This window comes from Notolabrus celidotus, chromosome 14 (assembly GCF_009762535.1).
Source record: "Notolabrus celidotus isolate fNotCel1 chromosome 14, fNotCel1.pri, whole genome shotgun sequence".
Classification (NCBI taxonomy): Eukaryota; Metazoa; Chordata; class Actinopteri; order Labriformes; family Labridae; genus Notolabrus; species Notolabrus celidotus.
In genome coordinates, this window is record NC_048285.1 from 23277237 (window position 1) to 23304938 (window position 27702).

General features: G+C 39.2%; 1 protein-coding gene across 2 annotated transcripts in view; it reads right to left on the reverse strand.

The window, feature by feature from the left end:
- Positions 1-27702, reverse strand: part of lrfn1 (leucine rich repeat and fibronectin type III domain containing 1) — a 221258-nt gene that overhangs the window by 9529 nt on the left and 184027 nt on the right. For both annotated transcript variants that reach the window (XM_034702001.1, XM_034702002.1), the window contains one exon: positions 24937-25053. The gene's annotated coding sequence lies outside the window, so the exon portion shown is untranslated. The remainder of the gene's footprint in view (positions 1-24936; positions 25054-27702) is intronic.

A 27702-nucleotide genomic window follows, 5' to 3' on the forward strand; every position in this document is an offset into this window, starting at 1 on the left:
GCAATTCTCAGCCAGCAATGAAAAGTCCCAGTTGTGGTTGCTTCTTTTTTTTTCCCGCTCCCTTGCACACACAAACATACACACAAACACACACAAATATACACACACTCTCTCACTTCTGTCTGGCTACTGTCTAGCAGACACAGGGCATCTTGTTAAGTATGAAATACTGCTGTCCAATCAGAGCTTTCATTAAAATCTGGGTTTGTGTGATGTCATTTTTGAAAGAAGGGGGGATGGAACAGCTTGAAGCTTGATTTTAGACCAGTGGGACATTTTCCAAAGCTCGTTGACCAAATTTACTCAACACTGACAGTTGGACTACTTCTACTTTACTCCACCTTCTGTTAGAGCCTATCTAAAAAACTAGACCCTGCTTTGTGTTTACATTCCCTTTCTTATTTGCTCCTTCTCTGCAGGCTTTCTTTTAACCTAAGCCTCTGAAATAGAACTACTGTAAGGGTTTGATATATGAAAAAAAAATCCCTGTGCAATTTATTCAACACAAAGATACATAAGGAAGGAATAATACAACTTGCACACATTGTTATTTTCTGCACTCTGTCACATTTTTAGAGATTAAACCTTTTTCCTTGTGCAGAAACAAACAAGGGCTGGTTCACTGTGTGAGAAAATTTCCAAACCCCCCAGAGAGAATTTATTTATTTAGCAACGCTCCTTTATTGTTGGTTGCACAGTGTGCCTGCCTTGTCTAAATTAATTCCCCAAATTTTCCTTTTTTAAACATGCTGGGAAAGCTATGACTGTAGCTGTGCAGATGATGCTCTCTGTTTAATAAAGTCCTCCAAAAGAGCTACAGAAAGGGTGAGAGGATTTCAACAGAGCTGTGATCTTTGCTTTAGATTTGATTTAATATTGTTGCCCGACTTTATTAAGTTTCAGCAAAACAGTGACCATGCGTGATTGTGTTAGTTTTCAGATGGTAACTAGGCCACAAAGTTCACGGTTTCTCAGAGGACCATCTGTGCCGGAGCATTTTTCTGCCACACCGTTGAGGATACTCTATTGATCTTTCAGCTTCTCAGAGAAGGATGGGGGGGAAGGCAGAGGGGGGGAACGTTGTTGCCACGGCAACTCTGGTGTAGAATGTAGGTCTTTGAATTGCATTAGGATGATGTTGAGCTGCAAAAAGCTAGGCTTCAGTCTTAATGGGGAGCAGGGAAGGTAAGGAGGGACGTGAACAGATGTAGCAATGGCCCAGTAAATGAAAGGAAAAGGGCAGCTCCGCCTCACGTTTCTATTTCTGTTTTATTGCTTAATTTTAGCAGCAGTGGCCACCAAATCGATACGTGGACAACAAGGAGAGGACAACAGGGTGAGCAGGAGTTTAGGGTAGTTTGATAGTTAGTGTGAGTGAGCACAACCTTTCACTGGGGACACAGGAAACCTGGACAGATCTATCTTTAGATAAGAACAGCTGGTTTTCATATTCCAGCACATCCAGACTCAAATGAGGGGAAAACAACACATTTACATACAGCCACGCAGACAGTAATACCTCTCAGACATGTGTTTTACATTCCCTGTATGCAGACAGATAGAAAAATGCTAATACTTCATGTATATGTGCTTTGCATATGAAGCTGTGAAACATTTGCAAACTGCTTGAACTTTGAAGCATCGCAAACCTGTTCCCCGTGTTCCCAGAAGTGAACTTTATTTAGAAACTTTAATTAAAGTTGATCCCTGTTTACTTTGGAGCATTGTGAGATGAGCTGTATAACTCATTATAATGGAAATGTGAAGATTTGGGACCCTGTAAGCCACCCAGGAGTGTACCTGACATTCAATACTATGCTCAGGTTTTCTAAATTTGGATCCATCCCACATTCAACAATCCTTCGAGCTTCCTTTGACATTTGTTGCCCTTGGCTACAGAAAGGTTGATTTAATAGGATTTGAATGGATAAAAGACCCCGCAGACCTGCAAAGACAACCTGAGAATGAGATCTGAAAAACAGTAATTGTCTCAACTTTCAGCCAGTGTCAAAAAATAACGTGAGAAAGGGAACTTTTATGATGAATCTAATCAGACTTTAGGCGTTTTATCAGTCTGAAAACTTAGAAATCATTCTGCAGAACAATTTAAAAAAGATACAAATGCAGTTTATACACTATGCAAGTCTCTTCTTTCAGAGTATTTTTTAAAATTCTGTGAAATTCAGACATCTGCAAACACAAAGTTGCATAAAATCTCTGTGTATTTCTTTCCTTGCTACCACCCTAATGCAGCTTTAATAGCATATCTGAAGAAAATTCAGACACATCTGACAGTAGTGCTCTGATGACTGATGACTCTCATCTATATTAGGCGATCTGTATTAGAGGTGTGTTCGAGTGGGTGGGAAAACAAGCGTGAATATAAGGGAGTTGATTTAGATGCTGGAGGGTGTGTGAGATAACAAGCTGTTGTTTCTTCACAGTGGTGGCACTTGGGGGAGAGAGGATGATGACTAACTTCATCTGTTTGTCTTCAGAGCAGACAGGCACACTCTGTAGGGGTGGATATCTGAGGTCAGATACCTGCTCAGGCAAAGACAGTATGGATTTGAGTTTGATGGTGTGCTAATTTGTAAGATTTGTGATTCTTTACTGTAACCAGTGTTTCTTGTTCTGGGTGTGTTGTGGTTACTTTTATCCTCTCTTAGTGAAATAGACTGTACTCTTTGCATGAAGGGTTCACGATAAATGGGAGCTGAAATTAATGGGAAGTGTATGGAGATTTTTAGCTCTGTGGGGCCCATTCTAACCTCAAAGTAATCATGTTTTATCCAGTTAAGATTGTTAATGTTTCCGCCTAACATCTGGTCGTGTGGTGATTATCTTCTCGCTTTCTGAAATCTAACCAGGCTGGAAAAAGCTGACATGATTCTCAGACGATCCATCAGTCTACTGATAGAATAATAAAGCTCCAAAAACTATTATTATTGATTCACTGTTGTTGGTTATCAACTGAAAACGCAAACGTGATACTTGTTGCTTTGATCTTTTGTTTTTTGTTATTAGATGATTAAATATAGAATATATATCTTAATGGTGTTGGACCGTATGTTGGACAAAGCAAGTATCAAAAAACGTGTTTGGCTGCAAGTGACAACAAATGTTCAATATTTTCAGACTGTTGTAGAGAAAAAAGAAGCAGCTACTTTTTCATGAACATAAATATAGTTCTGAACAACAGAGGTTAACATTTGCAGAATCCATCCAAAGTTGTTGACTTTGTTCTGAACTAAATCCCAAACACGGATGCTGTAAATAAATGTTATCTTTCACTTTACATAGGGGACCATGCACACATTACATTTACATACAGAACAAGGGAAATTGAGCAGAAGGCATGCACATGTGACAACATTACAACGCAATCAGGCTTCACACACTATCACACGAGAATACTTAGAGAAACACAAATACATATTAGCATATCCATATTTCTACATATGAAGATAGAGATAAACAAAGGAAACAGCAGCAGCAGAAAAACGCCCATGACAAGAAAGCAGAGAGAAGAATAAATTCTGTTTGTTGACAAGGTTGAATAAACGTGTTTTCTCCAACAAACTGACAAAAGTAAACCTCTGCTTCTCAAAAATGCTCTTATGGACCCAAAAATTCCTAAAATAATCAGCTGTTCAATGAGAAATGACTGAGAGTAAACGCTTAGAAAGCATCATAAACAATGCAGGAGGAATCAGATGAAGGCTGAGAGACTTTGTCTCGAACTGCTCGTCCTATATTTGACGGTGAAACACCTTCCTGCTGCTGCATTTTTAACACACAGCATCAGTGTGCACATTAAACAGAATGAGACACACTACAGAATCAAAACACATCTTTTTCAACTTTGAAGGAAGTAATAAAATCTGTCCATCTTTTATTAAGTAGGAATAAAAGCACAAAGACAAGAACAAAGGGCTTCTTCACCTGCTCATTACACCCATACTATGTTTGACATTTTAATTAGGCAGCCCATGAATTCTTCAGGAAATACTCTTAATTAAAAAAGCATAAAGAAGTAAGGGCTTTCAAAAATTAAACAATACATACAGATTACTCAGGGAATCTCATAAATAAGAGGACTATCTCTCAGGAAAGGGCTTTTATCTGCCGTCTTTAATGTGATCAAATTAAAATATGCCCGACTTAAAGTCATCCTAAGAAAATGCAATGTGGTGATGTTAGATTCTTTCAAGGGTATGATTTCCTCAGATCATCTTTGAGATTAGAAAAACTAGTGGCCAATAATATATTTGGTTATCTTAATGATTGGTTATCCATTTTAGGTACATAAGTACAGTATATGTAGAATTTGATGCAGTTCCAGCTAGGGATGTTCCAAAGCGACTAATTTCCTTGTCGTTTAAATGGAAATTTAAATCCCGACCAGCCGACTAGTCTACATGTGAGAGAACACTGAGGAAAAAGTCAAAAACCAAACACAATTTATTCACCATGGCCACTCGGGCAAACAATGTCAAATTAAATTGGTTAAGATTGTGGCTAGCATTAGCAGAGCTAGCATCACTAGCCTTTGGTCCTCCTTGCAAGTTAAGGTTCACATGCTTGTGCTGGTTATGCATTGCTATGGTAGAAAATACTGCTAAACCACGCTACATTACAAAAAACCATCTGTCATCTGTGCTTGTTTACATCGGGGTAGTAGAATATTATAGCATTATGGCAAAGGCTATCAACCGGAGTGACAGCCCTGGCTACAGGCGGGTGGCAGTGTCACAGCTTAGACACAACATATGACCCATATTTCGGGCCTACTGTAATACAAATCTTAATTATTTGTTAAACCAACAAGTAGTTTTGTTGCCAACTAGCAAGGCTGGTGATGTTGATTTATTTAGTCGACTTAGCATGCACATCCCTAGTTCTAGTATCTGGATTGGAGGACTTGATATTCACACAAAACAAGCAATTTGAAGAAAAAATCAAGCAGTTAAAGGGACATAATTTTTTTCATTTTTTAATTAATCAAGTCAGTCTAATTAAAAAAAACTTAACAACTCCCTAGATTAAACTTTTAAAGCTGAGGCATTAAGCTTGAACACATTTCTATAATGATTAATCAATGATGTCTTGATTAATCATTAGAGTCTTGATTAGTGTTTACAGTATAGATTAATCATTAAGAGTCTTGATTAGTCATTAGTTGTCTCTTATTAGTTTTATGAGCTTTAACTAAATCCAAGTACTTTGTGGTGTTTTGCTGTGATTCAAAGATGGACAGTGGAGGGGTAATGTTTATATTGTGTGGGAGGGAATGGGGTGATAAATCACAGTAAATCATGGAAAGGGCATCCAATCAAACCAAGGAGGTTGCAATAACAGTATGTTATTCATTAGACATTTGTTATGTCCTCAGAGCAAAATGACAGAAATGTAACTATTTTATCTGTTTGTTCCTGGTCATTAATGGAAGTAATTGAAATATTTTGAGGCTTTATTTACGTGTCAAACGAAGGCTGTGGATAATTATGACTTGCAGTTTTATGTTTTAAGACCAAAAATGGTTGGCTATTCAAAAAAAAAAACATCAAGGTGTTAACTTGAAGTAAAAATAATAATTATTGACAGTCCTACATTAAAGTTAGAGTACAACTTAGCTAAATCTCAGGCAATTCTTCAACATGACATTGAAAACAGCAAATACAAACAATGTCGGATACTGCCCTTACCTTGGAAAAAAACATCTCCAGGAGCCAGGAGAATGTAAGGGTATTTTCTGGACATGACTTTGTCAGGAAACCGTAAACGCCAATTAGACGGTGCAGCAGTGAACTGCTCGCTGCCCTTGTGTGACTCATGTCAGGCTGCAGGCATAATTATTGACAGGCTGAGTTCATTGGTCTCAGCTCTGTCTGCAGGACTGGACGCCTTAACTGAGACTACGAGGCCCCGGGGATTTCTGGTCGCATCTCATCACAGGGGATGGGAGGTATTTTTGTGAAGAGGAGGAGCATTTGCATATTATAATTATGTCTGCATGCAAAGATGGTCTTCTCAATTACATCCAATTTGAAACTTTCATTGAGGAAGTAGTGAGGAGCGCAGAATATTGAAGCTCCATAAACTTTAATTGTAAGAGCTCTCCTTAACAACACAGAGAACATCAGGATTACATCTGGGAAGTGTGAGTTAAGTCATGCACGTCCCTTTTTGATTGATGGTTACCCTTTACCTCCTACCTGTTCTGAATACCTCTCTTCACAGACTTAACCATCCCTCAACAGCATATGCCGGAGTTACAGATACTGCAATGTAGGACATTTTGTTTCACGAAAAGAAGCTTTTAAAGTCATAATCATCATTTTGTACGACTTTCAAAAGTGTGCCCTTGAACAGACATGACAGCAGAGGGACTGATACGTTTCCCCTAACATGTGTCCTGACAACTGTCATTAAGTCTTAGAGACAGAAATCTGGGCAAATTTAAATTATACATCCACTGATTACTGTCCTGATAATTCAATCAGTTGTATGTTAACAAAGGCCAAAATGCCTCTAGCTGGCATATTTATACTGTAGGTTTATTTAGTCTGAACATATGGTGCAAACATAAAAACATTAAACAGGTAAAATAATTAACCTAGAGATGCACGAAAATGTTGATCTGTTATCCGTATCATGAAAGAAGATATCAGCATTGGCTCCAAATGAACATCACAGCCAGTATAAACAGACCAATGAGATGACACTTTGATCATGCACCACACACTCTTTTATAGCTGTTGGAGATATGCACAATTAAAACTGATGCTTTAAAATAAATATTTTGTTACACATATGTTAGTGTGTCAAATTATTTTCCAGTTTGGCCCAATGGATGCTTATAATTAAAAAACGATTTGTGCTTTCATTTTGCGTCTGAGTGAAGTGTTTTTGATCTGCAAGAGAGACAAGATTGTCTCTGCAATCACATAGATGGAAATATGCTTGCAAGTTGGTATCTGCATAGGCAATCAGCTATGAGTAGTAAAATATGGGAAATTTGCAGAAGTCCCATATTGTGTCTTTAATTTATTTAACTCTGTTTCACAATGCACCTTCACTCAATTTCCAAAAGTTCTTAACATTATCTTGAGAAATATTCATGCAATATTATGTTTCTTACATATGTCAGATCACTCAAATAATCAAAGGGAAATGATGTTGATTTACATGAGAAATTAATGATTTTTCAAATTAATTGATTGATTCCCCTTCACAACAAAAGTTACAAACAAAACTAATTCCACAAGAAAACACTGGAAACTCTGGGAGAAAGAAAAACACAGAGAACACAAGGAAGACGTACAATGGTCCAACCCAAGACAGAGGAAACAGAGAAGCTAAATACACAGAGCAGAGTAATTAACACAGGTGTGGAACACAGGACACAGGTGGAACTAATCAGGTTAATAAAAAAGGGAGGGAAACACACAAGGGCATGGAGTAAAACTAAACTGGACACACAGGGAGCAAGAACTACAAAATAAAACAGGAAACACAACAGACTATAAGAAACAAGAGAAAATACAACAAGAGACATGGATTACAAGAAGATATAACATAACTTATATAGAACACAGACAGGGAGGAAATAATGCATGAAACACAAGGTAAAAACAAAACAAAACAAACGATCAACTCGTGACATTCCTGTTCTTAGAGTATCATATTCAGACATTCTGCACGGGATCCTGATGCCTGTACGTCCACTGAATCCTCCACTAAAACCGTCTCATTAATCACAAGTACCATACGATGCATAATAGAGTTGTTAGATTTGGTGTTGTTCCAGTCAATCCACTTTCGGCACAAATTGCCTCTGCTACTGTGTGAAAAAAAAAGAAAAAGACTCAGACTCACTTCCATCTGCTAGCTGTCACAATTAATAGAATAAACAGGACAATGTGCTGCCCTCCGATTGACAATGGCCACTTGCTTATTTTAGATTTGCTGTGAGAGGTTTTGCAGAGCTCAACTCTCACTGAGGAAGCTGGCCTCTCAGAGTCCACAGTTTGGATTGAGGACACTGCAGCAGTTATGATGAAATGAGAAGAATTAACCACGCTGTTTCATGTAGCAGAAACATTAAGATCTCTGACTGAATAAAAATAGCAATACCACAATTTAAAAATACTCTGTTGCAAGTGAAGGTCGAGGAATCAAAATGTCACTTAATTAAACATCCATCAATCCATCTATTAGCTTCACTGCTTATCCCCAGCGGATCTCAAGACGCAGAAACCAATCCAAGCTGACATTGGACAAGAGGTGGGATAAACCCTGGACAGGTCACCTGTCAATCACAGGGCTGACACATCCAGACAAGACAGCCATTCATGCTCACTCTCACAACTACAGGCAATTTAGAGCCAGCAATTAACTGGAACCTGCCTGTTTTTGCAGTAAAGAAGGAAGCCGCAGTACCTTTGGAAAAAATATGTGCTGCAGATCAAAGTATGTATTTGTAATACTATAAATAAAAAAACATTAAGGGAGCAATACTAAAAATATGTGCTAGTAGAATCACAAAGCACTATGAAAGTAAATTATTGGGTAAAGCACAAGAAATCTTCCATGACTACATGAGTAAATGCAATTTATTACCTTTCACAACTGAATTAAATTTCAAAAAGCTGCTCCAAAAAAAGAACATGCCAATACACATTTCATGTTTTCTGAATCCAAACTCAGAATCTGTATCTTAAGGGCATGAGAAAGAAAACCTTCTTTTGTGATTGCGGGGGCTCGGCCTGATTTTGTTCCTTTTTTGCTGCGTTTTTAGGAGGTAGAATGTCCTGACATGAACAAACAGCCTGACGATACACCGTCTGTCTGTTGCTCTTTTCTCCATGCCATTTCCCTGACACCTTCCAAGAGAATGCCCAAGTACAGTCGACATACATCAAGAAGAGAAGAAAAGCAGAAACAAACAAGCCATGATAAAAGCAGAGGCTGCTGGAAAACAATACGAGGACAGACAGGGATTGTGAATGACACCCAGCTTATGGGATTTCTATTTCGAGCTTGGTTATTTTGAAATCCAGTGACAGGAGTCTGTCTTTGACAAATATTGCAGTTTCGTCTATATGTTGTTACTGCATGAATTCCCATGTGGTGACAGTTTTGTTTGTCTCCTCCCATTAACATTGCATCTACAGAATGTCTTATTGTAATCTTCTCTTTTTTGTTCTTTAGCATAGCAGCTCCTTGCCCTCCTCACTGAGAAGACTGAATAGATCCTTTGTATAGTTGCCTTATGGTGGCACTTTGTGTTACTCTGATGCTGAGGAATCTACACTCGGTTTCAAATCCTCCTCCCAAGGCTCCTATACTGCATTGATCCTGCTCTGTATGTACCCTTGCAAGGTATTATGTATGCCTGTTATATGCTCCGGTGCCACAGTAAACTCAAGCGAGGAGCTGAGTTACACTGCGGAGCGGAGAAGGTATCAAATAACTGAACTGAAAGCCTATCCTGTATTCATTTTACAACAATACGGCCTCACACACTGATCCATCATTAATAAAAGCTGCTCACATGTGTTGAACCTGGATTACTGACCTGCTTGTTCTATAAGAAAGGAATCATTTCTGCAGACCATTTGTTAATTACACAATAGAATTATGAAAAAACAAATGCTTTGAATAGGTTATTATAAGACACAGATTTGGATTTTCTTCAAACAAACAAATGCACGCACACCCACTGTCATTGTCCTATTTCGTTTTGTCATTAAGGATAAAGCTGCTGAAATCTACAAAACGTCTGTTACGGTTTTCATAGGGATGTCTGTAAACCAACGTCAGTCCAGACTGAAATATCTCAGCTACTGTTGGATGAAAGCAACAAAATGTGTTCATGGTGTGCTCAGAAAGAATTAAAATAACTTAGGTACTCTGACTCATTAGCTGCCTCCAATATAAAGTCAATTTATGAATTTGTCCAATACTTTTGTTTATAACCAAATACCTGCAAAACTGAAATCATTGTGTTGTTCCAATAAGCAAACCTCAGGGCTGTCAGCTGTAACGCCTTAATCCCAATGGAATTAAAGTCCTAAAGTAACACAGCATTTTTTTATTGTGTGTTATTTTGTCCCTTTTGGCACACCCTAGTTAATCTGCTTCAGCATCTTCCTGCTTCCTGCTGCCACCATCATGGAAAGTATCTACACCCCTGCACTTTTCAATGGCACATCACTTTAAAGTGTCAGCTCAGTTGACAAATCAAAAGTTATATGCACTTGGTGTCAAACAGGATTAAAATATCACCAAAGTACTTAGTCCGTCTACCAGCTCATCAGAGTGATGGTGCAGCTAATCAGACTGATGTCATCGGGCAACAGCCCCTCATAAGCCGGCAGAGCACTGTTTTTGAGTGTGTGCATCATCGCAGACCTGTGGATGAACTAATCAAAGAGGTGAACTACAGCTCCTTCTAAATGGATGGAAAGTGACTGCACGCCAGTCAACACTGACTTCAGGTCTGAGAGACGCATGTTGTGACCAGTCATATTTCTTGCCGTTGCAGGGAACAATAGTTTGACGCTTAAAGGTCCTGTATGAAACGCATTAACCGATGATTATTGGATGTCAGAGTAATGTAAATTATGTACACTGGTAAAAATTGCTTTATTGTGTTAATATGGAATATTTTGAAATGCTAAATAATATGATTTTAAACATGACATTTAAAATTGCGATTGACATTCAGCATTTATGGTAATTATGTTTAACAAAAAATCCATTTCACAGCTCTACTTAGCATGCTTAAATGCTAAAACAATTCATTGTGACTTTAAAATTGTCAATCATGGCACTTTGCTTAGTGTCCCTTAGCTTCTGAATATGATAACCTGGGTCTCACTTCAGCATCAGTTCATGCACATCACATACTTTGCGAGGGTACATGCAGGGTACTAAGTTTTATGTAAACAAGCATAAATCTGCAACGCCTAATAGGACTTCTAGAAATACAAGTTATGTCTTAGTAATTTATAAACAACACCTGGTTTCATTTAAAATTTAATCATTTCTGTAAAAAACAAAACAAAACACATGTTTTTAAAAAATGTAAAGGTATTAATATAGGGTTAATGCTGAATCATGGTAACAGTTAAGTTCTGTTGAGGCACCAAAACCACTTGGTACATTTTGGGGAAAAGATCATGGTTTTGGTTTGAATAAGTTCAAACAGACGAGTGCTCGTAAGATACCTAACATACACTGAGTAGGGGTATTTATAGGGTATTTACTAGGTACATTGAGTATTCTAAAAAGAAGACAACTACTTAAAAGAAGTCAAAATGTACCTGCAGTTTCACATAGACATCAAACGCTGGCCTCTCACATGAAAAGACCTGTGTTAGGTTCATTGACCCCAAGTTCACCCCAATCTGACCTTTATGCGCCTGATACTGATTCACCTGACTTAGTCAATCACAGCATCTGGAACTTAACCTAAAGGAGTAACTGCAGTGCTGTGATTAGATGTATTTAGCCACAGACAAAGCTGCCTTGTTAGATGACTTGAACATGAGAACTGACAGGCCAAGATGGAAAACACAGCAAACTTTATACTGTCCGAAATACAAGTATGCTTAAACTATCATTTTAAGTATTTTAGCATGTAGCTCATAGCACTGTTGTGTTTATAAGTTTAGCTCCTTAGTGCCAATAGCAATGCTCTAAACTCAGACTCTTGTTGACTTTGTACACTGCTTTGCCTCACTACCACACCAACTGAATGTTGATCGCCCCATTCATCATTTTGTTTCTTAAATCAAATACGAAATAAATAACCAATGTGTACCTTCTCCTTCATGACTGCAGTATGATTTCATTAACAAAAACAATTGAGATTTATTACCAGTGGGATCCACATGAATAAATATCTTGTATAAACTGGACCCAATAATGAAAAACTCTCACGGCTCTAATTGATATAGAAGACAGCGGCCCAAATTCACTCAAGGCTGTAATACTTGGGAGTGTGTGTTACAACCTCAGAGCGAGGTATGACTGCATGTGATTCACTCAGTGCACATAAATAATGGACTGCAGAGCTTCAATTTGACACACTTCATAGGAAAGCCTGTGCAAAGTAGGTTTAGGCAGAACTTTTGTCAAACATTTATTGGAGGTATTATATTCATATATACACTGCAGGGCGTCTGAGCCTCACTAATCCCGTCTCTGTGTCTAATAGAGCACCTTCCAAAGTCAATACATACACAGTGGCAGTGGGGCAGTAAATACTCATAAGGTGTGGATTCATCTAAAGTTGGCTTGGAACCAAGAGAACGAATTAACGGGAACAGTAGCTGCTTTGAACAACATTATTTCATCACCATGAAACAGACATTATGCATCAGACTTGTAGTTGTTCCTGCAACTCAACAAAGAAACAAACAGATGACAAAAAAATAACCTGACATCTGTGCACTGATTGAATTTGCAAAATAGTTTGTACTGGGTTATTTGCATACACACTTTGTTCGTTTGCAGGTTTTGTAGCATTTTGATCATTTGTCATATTTGTCTGGGGTGTGTCTGATGAGGGAGTGTTACCTTCTTAGCCTAATTTGCTCTTTAAATCTCCTATTCAATATATATATATATATATATATATATATATATATATTTAACAAGCCATATTTTCTATAAATGCTGCTGTTGTTGCTCCATGTAGAGCTCTATGCAGTTAGCCATACCGGACATAGGGGACCAGTGCACTGGCAGGATGTACGCCTGGGAGCAACACTACATTAGAGCTGAAAGCTACAACCGACCTGAACTTGTGCCCTGAGCACCAGATGGGCTTAAACTCTGTTGTGTTCACCAGGGTGTAACTTTTACAACCAGCAGCAGGTGAAAGGTTGTAAAGCCTGACTAGTCACCCTAGTCAAGGTGATGTAAACAGAAAAAGTAACAGTCACAGAGTTTTAAAAAATGTGATGGCAGTATATCTTGTTTACAGGATGAGAAGTGTGAAGATGGGAGAGTATATCAGGGTATTGTTTTGTCAAGTAAATGAATTAGCCTAATCAAAGAGCTCTCCCCTCAACTACAGCATGTGTGGGATAGAAGTGGGGCTGTCCAGTCCTGTGACAGTGGGAGAATCCTCTCCAAATATGTCAGTGATTACGCTGCTTAATAATGATGGTGCTGGTGACAGACTTTCAAATTTACTTGTCAAAAGGCTCTGTGTTGTTTAGTGAGAACATTTTTATATTCTGCAATCAACTCTCGGAGTTACAGTATTTCACACGTTTTATTTCTTTTGGATTGTGTTTTCCATACCTACTGCAGATATTGGATATTGGAATGGAAAAGAGAGAGTGGAAACTCTGGGTGGTACTTGGAAATATTGCCACTCCGCTTGGTCTACTCGGTGTGAGTTCGGGTCAAAAAGCTGTAGCTATGTCTGAAATAAGAAATATAACTGAGTTAGTTTACGCCCGGCTGGTGCACTCGGCTCCTGGTGTTTACTTTTTGTTTCACTTTAGTCAGATTCAGTTTTTGAAATGCTTTGTTAAGAAAACTATCAGAGCTTGCCTTGGTAGACTTGCTTCCCACAAGTCTGCATTTAATCAAACCTCTACAATGCAGGTGGTGATTTCAATGTTGGAATGACTCATAAAACCACAATAGCCATATTGATGGGAAACATGGCAGGTTGCAGAAAATTGAACTTTTTATAATACACATACAAGTCTACACAACCTTGAGTAGTTTTTTTTTTAAAAGTAGTTATTTGCATTCAGTGATTGAGTGCATCCTCAGTGCCCAATAAACAAATATCAAATATTATACTGCCATCAAAATAAAATGTTCTGCACATAAAACTCTCTTTAAACACTGCTCTGTAGATTTACTAGAGGCAAAAAAAAATTCATTAAAAACATTTTTTTTTCAACTGCACTCATCCTTCCAGCTTAGTTTCCTAACAAATGAGAGTAATGACCTTAATAAATCTTCTTTGAGCAGTCTTACGCTGACTATGATACAGTCCCAGTGTAATTCCCACGCCTCTAAACTACAGAAGAAAACCAGACAGTAATTGAAATGATTGGCTGTTTACATATAGGTGTTTTCTAGGCCTGTCACCACTGTTATTAGGATGTGTTTTGACAGAGTAATTTACATCAGTTAAACCCGAGAGTTCATGTTTATATTTTCCCTGCAAAGTTTGGCAGGGAGTAGTTCATGAGCCGGTGAAAGGGAAGCTGGAGGAGATTTTCTCCACAGGATGCTAAACTTGCAAGTTCAGGGCAAGATCAGTGGAGAGATAAAAGCACAGATTTGACCAGAGAACAGAAAAGCTCAAATAGACAGGGACAGAGCACAGGTGAAAACACAGGTCAGCCAAGTTCAGTTATTTCATGCATGCAGAGAGTTGATGAATTTGGAGGATTCAATCTAGGGGTGATGGAAAAAAAATATGATTAAGATTTTTTTTTTTTTAAGGACTGAATCATGATCACAATTTTATCACCCTTCTTTTTTTGTATTTATTTCTAAGACTATTTTGTAACAATCAGTCCCTGATTTAAAAAAAACATAGTCCTCACAGATTAAAGAATACTAGACCATTTAGGCAAAAGTACTTTTTAACAGATTGTAATCTGTGTGCAATTTTGCCAACTTTTGGGGACAACAAAAAGAGAGTGTTGACATGGATAAGAATTATAGCTCACTCAGTCTCAGACATTTATGCTTAATTCAGAAGTTATTAAAGGTTTGAAGAGGTAAACAACAACTACACTCAGGTAAAGTGCCTTCATGCTACATAACAGGTTACTTATCAAGCTGGCATATGAGTCTATTTACTTCACTGAGGCAGCACTTACTGTGTAACTATTCATCTCAATAATAAATGCCTGCAATGATTTCCCTTTCTAGTAAGATTTAATGTGGCACCATTCATATGGTAATCAAATCATTTGTGTTTTCTGCGACAGGGTTGGTGCAAAAGTCAAGGGTTGTGCAGGTTCCAGTGTTGGTGTTTAAACTTTTCAGAAAAACGATGAACTATGAAACTATGAAAAGTACTTTTCTTTTATTCTATTCCAATTTATCAAGATTGTTCTGAAGCACGTAAATGAAGAGTTGGGAAGAAACATTTTTAAGTTAACAGTTACCCCATGTTTGAAGTAATTTTAAGTTTGGCTAATTTCCCCTAAAATTAAGACTTTCAGCCAGAGTTTTACAAAATGAACATTTTTTCATTGGATTAGTGTTCAGATAAAATACAATTAAATCCAGTGACTTTTGTAGAAACCAATATTCCCCAACAGATGATAGGTAGTCTAACTAAAAATGAGATAATGAAACCATCAACTAATCAAGTCTAAACTCAAAGTTCTAATCATATAGTATCCATACAGGCTAAATTTCCTCTCTCTGGAACCACTTTTTTATGCTGCATGATTCATGTCTGACATTTAAATGCAATCTTAACACAATTTAAATTGATTTTAATTAAATTTGTTTCATATGATCAAATAGTAAGAGTTGGTAAGCATTTCAGATTGTGATATTGTTTTGAACAGTGTGAAACTCTGTCTTTGTGTTTACAATCTTGGCAGTGCTCCAACAACAAGAGGCACAGAGTCTGCTGCTCTTTTATTAGGGGATACACTACTTATCCCGAAACACTGAGAACTCACAACTCACAGGAAAACCTTTAAAATGCAAGTAGTCATACTCAGCGTGCACAGCTTAATAATGCCATGGATTCACTGGATGTGGTGGATGTGTTGTTTGCAGAGATTGTGGTCTGGGTCAGCACAATGCATGAAACATTCAGAGCAGAGCACTGCAACAGATAGAATGTGATAATACAATGATCACTCTGGATTGGTAGATTGTGGTCACATTCTGATCCTTCACAATCTATCGTCCTATCGCACCCCTCTATCTCAAACCCCTTCTGAATTTGCTGACCTCAAATAACTATGAAATAGATGCTGAGGTTGCAGTGTACATGGATGGAGGCAGGTACGTATAAGGGACAACACACATCTTTCACAGCCACAAATATTCAGCTTAACCGTTTTTGTACATCACACAAACTGTTGTGCTTGAGAAAAATAAATTGTAAAAAAACACTAGTTGTGTCTTTCATTTATCATTACTCAACACATTTTTGTCTACAGCCCCCCCCCCAAAAAAAAACCCCTTCATTTAAGTTAAGTTCCTCCATCTACTCTACATTTTAAAGATAATTATGGGGGTGTTTTCTTTTATTTTGATAGGACAGCTTTAGGGGGAAGAGAGAGTGGGGAATGACATGCACTGAATCATGCCGGAACTGGGAAAGGAACCGACCAATGGGGCACCTACTTAAGCAACTGAGTTCAACCAGTGCCTCAATTAATAAACTTACTTAATACTTAATGGATGATTATGGATCATTTCTCAAATCTGCGAGTCTCTCAGTCTTTTTGGCCACACACTAGGTTCAAACAAGTGTTAGATCTGAAAGATGCTGATATGGATGATCATCTGTAAAAAATGTTCTATTCTGCCAACATTAAAGTTATTTGGGGAAATCAGGTCAATGCGTTAAATCCAAGACTTTCCAGAGTAATTAGAAGTAAGATGAAGGAATTTTGAGGACCACAGCAGACAAGCTCATGCCACACTTTATGAGTTTCTAGTCAGGAAGCTGTCGAGCCTGTTATTCGAGCCTGAATAGCATATTTGACTTTTTATTATCAGTCACATAATTATTTTTCTCTATATATCTCTTTCTTCATGGCTTTGCACAGAGTTAATAAAGCTCAGTCCTTGTGGAACATCGTCTGTCACTGTCTCTATAATGGAAAGTCAGTGTAACAAAACATTTATTCAACTTCAGTTCAAAACTGTTGATGTCTTAGATACTTGCCAAAAGAAATACAATTGAGAAAAACTGCTGTGACGTTCGGTTCTCCATTAAACATGAGAAATTGTCTGAATTTCAAAGTCACTGGTATAGTTTTCAAAATGTACGTTGTAACTCAAATAAAGAGAGAGGTTGAGATCTATTGATTGAAATAATGGTGCTGGACAATGTTAATGAACAGGAAACATTAAGCACTGCAGGCGACACAAACGGCAGCTGGAGCAAGTTCATTATAGGTCAATTTGCTTGTGGCTGTACAATAAATAATTACTCCACAAACCGTTTGGTGGAGTTGGCACTATCAGGAAATACTCTTTATTTTCTGTCTGTAGTTAATTAGTAAATTTGATCAATTAGCCGCTAAACCAAATTGCAGGCCAAAAGCTATCAAGCTATGAACAAATGAAGCTTGAAAAAATGAGAAACATCAGAGAACATTACACAGGACTGAGTTGAAAGTGCTCTTTTGGTTTTGCTCCTTTTCGTTTGGTGGAAACGTGAATTTAATTCAAAATCCTGCATCAAGCATTTCCCACATATTCAACGTTTCCCCCAATGAATGCTATATTCAAGGCAGGTGCTTGCTCAGATCAGAAGACTGGTTTGTAAATAGAGCTGCTGCCTTGGGTTTGAATGGGTTCTCAAAAAGATTTTAGAATCACTTCCCAGTTTTGATGTATGATCTGAAAGGAGAGGGCAGTGCTAGTTTTTTCCCTTCTGATCGCCTGCCTCGGCTCTTTTCTCTGTAGACTTATTTTCTCAGTGTTTGTGTGGGTTTTTCCTCCAGGTGCCTGACCTTTCATCTAAATGAATTGCAGAGAAAAGAACATAACACTTGCCAATTAGTGAAAGGCACAGGGAAAGGGAATGGTGATGCAGAATCACAGTTATTTCACTTTTTTCGTGTTTTCTTCCATTTGGTTTTCATATTCTGTTTGTTTAGTTGAGTTTATTTGCACATCTTTAAAAACAACAATCCAGAGTAATGGTATCCTAAACATTGGGGAGGGGGAGGTTAGAAGCCCTAAAGAGGCTTATGAAGATGCCTCCCCTCGAGGAATGACACGAGCCATAACAAGCATTAATACAGATACGTTAAAAAGGACAAGTTTCATAGCTGTATATTTATAAGACACGATGCATACAATGAGAACAGAGAAGTATTTGTTAAGTTAGAGACTTTTTCAAAATGCTTTCTGAATGATGTTAATGTAAATACTGATTGTAGAGATGGTCCTCTGTATTTCAGTGTGTATTGATTACAGGAAGTTGAACAAAATATGAGGTGGAAGCTCTTAGACTGTCTGGTACAATATGAGTAAATGTCTGAAGAAGAACTTCTGAAAGTGCAGGGCAGGTTTCGGGTTAAGTGTACATATTTATACATAAAAACACAGGTCTGATTAATGCTCACATTTAAAACAGATAAAAGTTTGTACTTTCTGAATGGAGGAGCAGACTCTTTTTGAAAAACTAATCATTTTCAAAAATGTCTTTTGGATAAAAAATCTTTGGACAAGTGGGACAAATATCCGCCAAGACAGTATTATAGTACATAATGTAAGGATAAACTGCAATACAAACTTCAAATACAGGAATGATTTACCAGTGAACAAACTCTACTCAGAATACCATGTCTTTTACAAAGATATTCAATATGCCAGTTCCATAATCATTTTTGGTCCACCAGGACTCTAAGAAATTTGATGAAATGGAGGTGGTTTCTGCTGGAAACAAAATAAACTGGATAAAATTCAGCTGTGAAAAATAAAACTCTGGTACTGAATGTGAATGGGATATTTTCAAACCCTACATTTCTGTAATTTACTCCATGCTCCAACAATAATCTTGGACAGCAGGGCAACCTGCTCAACGCCATTATTGCACTTTAATATTGCTCTGTCCATGCCACTTGTCCATAATACTACACCCAGGCAAGCTCATTGTGCTGCCAGGACCACTTATAACATCCCTGCTTCATGCGCAGCTCCTCCTCCTCCTCCTCCTCACTCTCCTCTGCCTATGAGCCAATGCAAATTACAGTAACAGCTTGGACGTGAGTATAATCTCAAGTGGTGCGAGCTGGGCTCCATGGCGAGGCATGCAGGCAGATGGAAGCAGAGACTCTGCCAGGCCTCTTTAGGGGCTCCCACTCTTTCTCCAGCATGCTAGACAATGGATGAGCTGTGGCTCATAACCAGCTCCTCGTCTGCCACTATCATGCAGCCTACTCCCAAACGTTGCATCGGGTAAATGATATGAATAGATATAAAAAAAACAAGGGGTCTCCTGCCTTTGTGTTGTTTAGACCAATGCACAGATGGACACTGATACTGGCAACATGAGCATCTAACAGAGCAGAGGGTAGAGGACGGATGTTCACAGAGACACATTTATGATTAAAAAAAAGGGAGTTGGGGAGTGCAGTAAATGTGTTTCTGTGTGTTTCTGCACTGCAGGTGGTAGAGGACCTTCCCTTGAGCTATGGTAGGTATCCAAAAATAGCTGCTAAAATAAACAGCATTTTCTGTTTTGCATAAAAGACCACATGTGAATCAGTGAGCATTTGTTTTAGCACCTTCAGAGAATATATTTGAATCTTTTAAAACAAAAGCAGCGCCATTCATCATTAATTAATGCATGGTACAATTCCAGTGAGTACACCATTAATTCCAAAACTGTACTTACTGTACTGTGCTGTGTTTGAACATACATCATCCATGCAGTATTCACACAAAACACACTACAAAGCTTAATTAACTTGAGACGAGATGAGGTGTTTTGTTGGTCTTGGTTGCCTAAGGGACAAAACTAATTTATTTTCAGTATGAAAGTGGTTTTCTGAGGCTTCAAGATGCTTCTCTGAATACAACATAACTTTTATCCACTAACTCTGATTCCAGTAATTTACATCCTGTGCAGAAGGAATAAGACAGAGTTTGTCTTGCTCTGTAATTTGACGTTCTTTGCCGTTTTCAACACTGAATGAAATGATATGTTCATAAAAGAGAGAAGTGCAAGTGAAGATTTTCTCATGCTGTTATGAGCCCCTTTTTTTCAAGTCAAGAGCGTATACCTCTTTGGATTCAAGTGCTGCAGTAAAGGTAGAATCAAAATGTAATGCACCTCTTATTTTGACTGAATGAGCTCCGGGCTTTACACTTGCACAACAACACAGATGAGAGGTTTTCTGTTTTGCCGCTTCTAGGGGAGAGGCTTGTTTGTGCTCACAAACACTGATGATGCTATTCCTGGCCGCTAATGTAAAGGGATTCTTCCACTAAGTCGTGTTTGTTTCAACTAATGAGGATGCTTGTGGACAGACGTGGTGGTAGTGTTTTTAATCATGTCATGTTGTGGGGACAAACACATGTGCTTCACAGGAGTTCAAACAACCTGTACGGATACATAACAACAAACAGTACAAAAGATTATGATGTATAAAGAAATCAATAGACGGTGAGTCAGCTGTGTGTCAAGATGAGGCTGTTTAAGTGACTCACTCTTCAATGTGTTTGCCAACCCTGAGTGCATCTGCACTAACAAAAAGAGATTTGACTGAGGGAGAGAAACAGAGAGAATGCATTGAGACGCTGAGCACAGCTCACCTCCAGCTACACATCTATTGTATCTGCATTGTGCTCAGACGCATGCAGGTGTGTTTGAGTTTACAATGTTTTCCTTTCACTATCATTTCAAACAGCTTCCGCTGCACCATTACAAATTCACAAAGCCCCTTGTGTTATTGTGAGTCGTGCGTGACTTGGAGTGTACACAGATTAATTTCTGGCAATGATTACAGCTGCAGAAACAAGAATCAGCTGTAGAAATGATATCTCAATGTAAACCTCAAGAATACCATCAGCTGCTACCCGACGCTGCCCGTCACCGCCTTCCATACTGGGTATTCCAGGAAACACTGACAGCAGGGATCAGATTACTATAACAAGAGGAGAAGAGCGCAGAACAGAAAGACACAGGATTGGCGGAGTATATGCACACTGGAATTTTGAATATGTGAGGGTAATAACTTGACCTCCTCCTCACTCTCCCCTTGATCCCTGATTAAAAACATGGATTCACTTCCTACTTACAGAGCAGCTTTTCCTCACTTGTAGTGGCATAATTTGGCAGGAGTAGAGATGAACTGGAAGGGGAATCCTGTTGTAACGCCTCTTATCGCCCTTAAACTTGACAACTGGGATTAAGCTACACTGCAAGGAACAGCTGGGTGAAGATGTCCAAAGAATACATAGAGGCAAACAACTGCTGCACTTTTACAACGCAGAATTATTAGACAGGAAAAGGTGGTTTTATTCTCTTCAAAAGGATTAATCTAACTATGGGAATTGTTCTTATTTTTTTAAGGGCAGAATGGAACAGGATGTCGCACGGTGCACAAAATATGCAGAGTTATGCAGGGTGCATGACTGTTGTAGATGCTGCTTGTTAGGCATACTACGAGGGGGGGAGGGGGAACACTGAAGGGAACAGCAGTTATGTTCAATTCAGTAACACAAGCCGGCTAATTAGCATTGCCCTGCCATTCCCTTTGAACTAGAGGAGGACAAGTGGGAGCCATCATATTTCTTTGTTCTCAGCAGTGTGAGATGCCCTCCTGACCGCAGAAACCACAGGGGTTCTGACCACAGTGGGTCAGAAGGAGGCACAAACTAAGCTCACCTCCCACCTTCACTCCGCGCTCAACTGCCCCGGGGGAATCTTCTCCAGACCGTCTCCTAGAACTACGCCCTAAGCAAAGTACACTTACCGGCAGCTCGCTGAATCAGATATGTTGCCTGGATGTAGAGCGATGACATTTTCAGGATGCAAACCTACCCCGAGTACAGCAGACAGATGTTAAGGGGATACAGGTACCTACTGCTCTTCAGATGCACACAATTATTCTCGGCTGAATGCCCTCCAAAGACGCAGCACAGATCATTAACTCTATCCTCCAGTGAACTGAGGTTTTTAATTATATAACGTACGATTGAAAGATGATGCCGTGTTTATGTACTGTTGCAGCGTTTTGAAGAGTGTTTTACGGCCCATTTCAGGTTACTTAGAGATGCAGTCAATTACTCTACGAGTCCAGGTAGAGCCTTTTTGTGCCACACTTGGGTCAAATATTTGATGCATTTGGCAAAGTAAGTCAAATCAGGAGGTAGCAGATGGGCGGGGCTTTTCTGTAGCCTCCAGCATTATCTGAAGGAGAGCCTTGGTGGTAAATAAACACCAAACAGGACATGAACAGATTGCAACGGACAGCTATGTCTGGTACACACAAACAACCCTAAACACAAGGTTGTAATTTCTGATGAGGATGGAGGGATGCTGGAATATCTTTCAAACAGTCGTTGGAACGAAGATGATGAAATAGAAGAGATGATAAAAATAGTGATGGGTTCAAAGCAATAAGCTTAAAGAGCAGCAGTGAGCAGTGGAGCGAGGGCTTGGAAGCCTAAATTTGCCCCCTGTTATGCCTTTCAGGCTCGATATATGTTCCCCTGCCTTACTGGAGAGTGCTGTGTGCAGTCTGAGAGAAATACTGCAGGCACTGCTCAAGGCTGAAAAAGTACAACTACCTCCTCTGCATGTTTGAGGAGGAACAGTAAATCATCTGAATCATTTGGGATTTGCATAGTAAGACACTTCCTGTTGGTGCAATGCTACTATTATGACGGACAGAATCATAACCTATCTTTACCTATCAATGGTGATACCAGTGTAAATGATACAGATACAGACATTTTAAAATTTAAATTAGAATCTTTTAAGGACTTGGCCTACAAAGTTTTGTTTTCAAACTTGACTTTGCCAAAAAGTAAAAATTCAGAAACAAAAGCAAAAACTTTCAGCACCATACTCTAGATTGTAAAAGAGTACCTGATGAAGTGCCCACTAATGCGATCTAATACAAAACCTGTACCATTAATTCTGCTGATACAAATACAATAATGTTGAGTTTTGATTGAAGTTGCCAGAGAGGTTTTAACTGAAGTGCAACTTTATGTTAATTGCTGTCAGGGCTGAAAATGAGCACCCACCACCTGCTAAATGTGGGTGTTTTTGTACAGTGTCAGCCACAGTGACAGGGAGCATTTACAAATAAGTGCTTCTATTGTTAAAGTGATTTGTGACATTCCACAATGCAGACTGGATGTTATTCAGTTCACTTTGTCAGGGGGTTCCCAACTCAGCTTTTTAGGGTGTTGTTGGCTGACTCTTTGACAAACAAACTAAACATTACAGGGGGAAAGAGGTCTGCAGACCAATTCCCTAGGAAGGAGACAAGCGTCAATTAGGAAGAGGTCAAAAAGCACCTTTTAATGAAAGTGGAGAAATCATGACACCGCAGAGTCCCACAGGTAGTTAGATTTCAAGGAGACAAGCCACACAACGTTGCCAAAATGCTTGGGATGGCAAAAAGAGAACTAACAGTTTTAGTGTTGGAACTAAAAACCTTTAAGTGGAAGCTGTAAAATTCCAGGAATCTAAATACCAGGCAGGTAATGAAGATAGTTTAGAGACCAGGCAGTATAAGAAAGGGCGAAACTCTCCACATGAAACCTGGCCAGAGATCAACAGGTTTTTGCCACAACACTGCCCCAACATCCTCAGCCTGATCAACCTTATTCTTACCAGAATGGTAGAAGCCTCCACCACAGACTTTGGTAGAGGCTTCAATCAAGTGATGTTAGGGCCATCCAGTGGCCGGAGGGCTTCGCCTACATCAAGAAGCTTGTGTGACCTGCTGACCATGCAGCTCTCCACGCCCTTTATAGAGGGTTATGACCTCACTCCTTCCATCCAGCTCCAGGATTAAGCTAGCATCCAGAGCTTAGAAGGACACAATTTAAGGCAGGGAAGAAAAATGCTCAGTTAAATGTCATTTAACATCAGAGTCTGATTCTGACGACCAGGAGTGACACTTAACTGGGATTGGGGATGAGGATGGGAATGAATGCTTTTTCACGACCAACATCAGTTTTTGATTCATGTTTGTAAATCCGAGAGAATATATCAGTATCCCTTTAATAGTTTAATTATATTATTGTTTGTTTGGAATTATTTTCACATGCAGTTACTGTGGTTGGTAAGAAACTGAGTGGTTTGAAGATTTTGGAATCCAACAGCCACAAGTGGACAAAAAATTAGATTTCCAAGTCTGACTGCTGTAGTGAGAAATGTGTTTGTATTTTCTTTACCCATTTTCCATACAGGAGGGGTAGAATACTGGAAAACCTTTGCATATAATGTACGGCAGTACAACAGCATTAATTATTCAGTAGAACTATTAACTTTCTGACAATGTCAACAAAAACTGCAACTTCAAATATTCATAGAAAAAGATTTTAGGAATGCTTTATCAGAATACATTGGATTGTACAAAGTGGTGGTGAGTGTAAACTATAATTTAAATGATGTGTAATGACCTAATATTATCCACTACTGACAAATGTAAATCAAAGCAGATTGTACATAGTGTACCAACTCCATCTTACAGTATGTATGCACATAGAGTTCTTACTACATTAGCCACACAGTGTTAAGTCAGCACACTCCCACACACTCCTGCGCTATTTGAACCCTGCAGACACAGACTCTGTTTAGCTTCAGTCTCTGTTTAGATGCACGGTATGTGATGTTCTTTGCACTCTGTGTAAGCACATCGAGAGCCACTGGAAACCTGAGTCAGAATCCTCATCTGGCTAAACATACCTGAGGATTTTGATTTGACAAACTCCACCCATATGGCTGTTTAATCTCTGCAAAAAATAATCCTACAGAAAGAGAATTAACATCTGCTAATTTGACCCAGTTCTGCTCAGCACCTGTAATTGCACAGTCATTTATGCAATAAATTCCCACCAGTGATCTGCATAATGCTGCATCTTCACCCTGCTGAATCAACTCTGCTAACACAACATTTTCACTGTAGTTAGAGCTGCTCCAGTTAAAGGCGGGGTTGCAACTTCTCATAGTCAATATGCACTGACTTGAAAACTCTACAAACTCACGAGATATCAAGCCCAGGTCTCCATCGCAGGTTTCACATCAGCATCCTCATCAGCCGGCGGTTGAAGAGTCAGAGCAGAAGCAGGTGACTCCCACTGGCGTCACAGGAAAAACACCACCTAGGAGGCGAGAAACGTGTTGGAATCAGAGGGTTTGTTACTGCTAGAAAAACTCGCCAGAAGTTCTGTTGCTTTAACACATTTTGGGTTATTTATCATCTACTTTGGAGGCAACATTCCTCAGCGCACAAGAGAAGCAGTTGTACATTCATAATCTCATTGACTGAGCTTGCTCCTTTTTCCACTTGGCAGCTTTGGGTGCGATATGAACGCTGATCTGATTACGAAACAACAGGAAAGAAGCATAAGCAGCAGGGGAGGCAGCAGCAAAACAGGGCTGGAGACGCCATAACTATGAATGTGTGTCCTGCCATTAATATTTCACTGCATCATTGTAGCTAAGAGAGAACAAAGTGCAAAGGGGAGCGTAATGAAATATTTATCATATTTTGACACATCTTTGGAATTCATCTGTGCAAAACAAAGAATCTCGTCCTCATGATGAGATTTTGTTACTGAGAAAAATTTGATGATTAATAATTACTGCACGCTTTAGCATGGGGAGATTGCTGTTATGCGCACATGTCTGATGAAGATGGATGAAGACGATGCTCTGTAACTCACTCCAGAGGCTATTTTTACCTCAAGGTTTTCCTTTCGCTTAGTGCTCTTTTCTCAAACAGTGAGAGGTGACTGTCAAGGGCACAAGCCTTCAGTTTCTCACTTGTCCAGAAAATTCAAAACAAGTTACATGACATGTCGCAGCTCCGCCTGCAGCACAGCAGCACGCAATCCAAGAGAGATTACCATATCGCTCGCGTTTGTCTGCAGAGAGCCTTCATGCATTAAAAACAGAACTCTGCACTCAGGTCCGTCTTCCAGCTCTACTGTACATCAGTTTGTATTCAAAAGAGGGACTGTAGGGCTTGTCACCTGCAGCTATTCAACCAGAGAATGAACTATTTATGACGCAAGCTTTTGCTTTCTTATACGTCACACCAATCCTTCTCGATTCATCTCAGGCTGGACTCAGCGCTGTCATGTCAGAATTTAAGAAATGAAGGAGAAAAGCAGAGTAAGAGTGTAGATGTCATGGGCTTCACAGTCTATCATTTCACAGTCTATCATGCCATGCATATTAACCGCTCCAACTCGAATGTTTGGCGGCGCCGCGGCCCACTCTGACAGCCGCTGTGACAGTGAGAGGTGTGACTGAAATGTGACACTGAGCAACCACTGGGAGGTGCAGAAACTTGTAAATTTGTTTCCAACAAGAAGTCCTTCACCCATCAACAATAGTCCTACAACCTATTTTTCAGTTTTTATCATCCTCTCCAAGCATCAAATCATCCTCTGGCCCGGTGTGATATGTCCAGTGTCAGTCCAGGACAAGACAGTCTCACTTAATCTCCAACATGGCTCCCATTCACTGTATCAAAACCTCCACTTCAATGCTCCATTTTCCTCTCACAGCTGTAAGATTTCACCTCTCTATTTCTCTTTCCTTTGTCTCTGCAGGCTCCCACATGAAGCAAAAAGACAGAGAATTCCTCAGCGCCAGGCAACCTTTAGCCAAAGGACATATGAGAGTATGTCCAGTCATTATCCATCACGGTGATCCCCTCCTCTCTGGACATGACAAAGACAGTAGTTAGGAAGACTCTCGTCCTCCTGTGCTGCATCTGTTTCTTAAAATACTCCTGGGGCAATTGAGACTTCCCATTTTACCTCCCTGCAGTTATTTTCTGTCAGTCAATCCACAAGATCGATGACAGAAAAAAGAGGAGGAGTCGGGTTAGAGGAATAATGAAAACATTCCTTTTTTTTGACCTTTTCTTTAAAAGATACAATCTCAAACTTAAAAATTCACGAATCAACATACTCTGTTTGAAGATGAGCAACTCTGACATTAATGTGCATTTTGTTCCTAAGAAACAGACTATGATTGTCAAAAGTCACGACTGTTCCAACAGTGAAAGCATCATCTCTCTGTATGAAACAGTGCATTTGCTGAGAGAAAGCACGAGCTGGGGAATATTATTTCATTAGACTGTGAAACTGAGATATCTGATGCCAGCTCTTTTTCCTTTTGTGATTCTCTTAGAGATTTCCTTGAAAAATTCCGCCTACAGCAAGTATCAGGAAAAGCGGACAAGGGCAACATTGATTTATTGAAAGATTGGGATTTGAAAGAATTGTCATTCCATAGTTTTTGTCAAAGCACAGAAGATTATAATTTTCACATTTAGAGGACAATGTCAGGATTATCTCTCTACAGGCCTAAAAGAGGGATTTTTGTTCCTTTTAAGATATGAGCTCTGCAGGAGCAGCAGAGGCATAAAACCTTGAGGCATGTCATTACATCAGATCCGGCTGACCATCTTGGGAGACAAAAACAAGCCTCAGAGGTTTCGATCAATTATAGATTTGAGTGAATGCATTCATGTTGGACGTCGTCACCTGCCTCTGCGCTCCATCCTCCAGATATCGACGAGAGGGATGACAATTCCTGAGCTCACCAGCCGATAAGCAAGAACCCAGAGTGTTTAACAGACCACAGCAGTATGGGAAATTAATTCCACAGTAGCCACGAGAGGGGGGTTTTGTGTATTTATTACAGATTTTAATTATTTTTCAATTACCAGACTGGAGTAAAGGTTTTGGTTGGAGTTCAATTTCTCAGCAGCTCCCTTCTTTACTGAGCTGGTA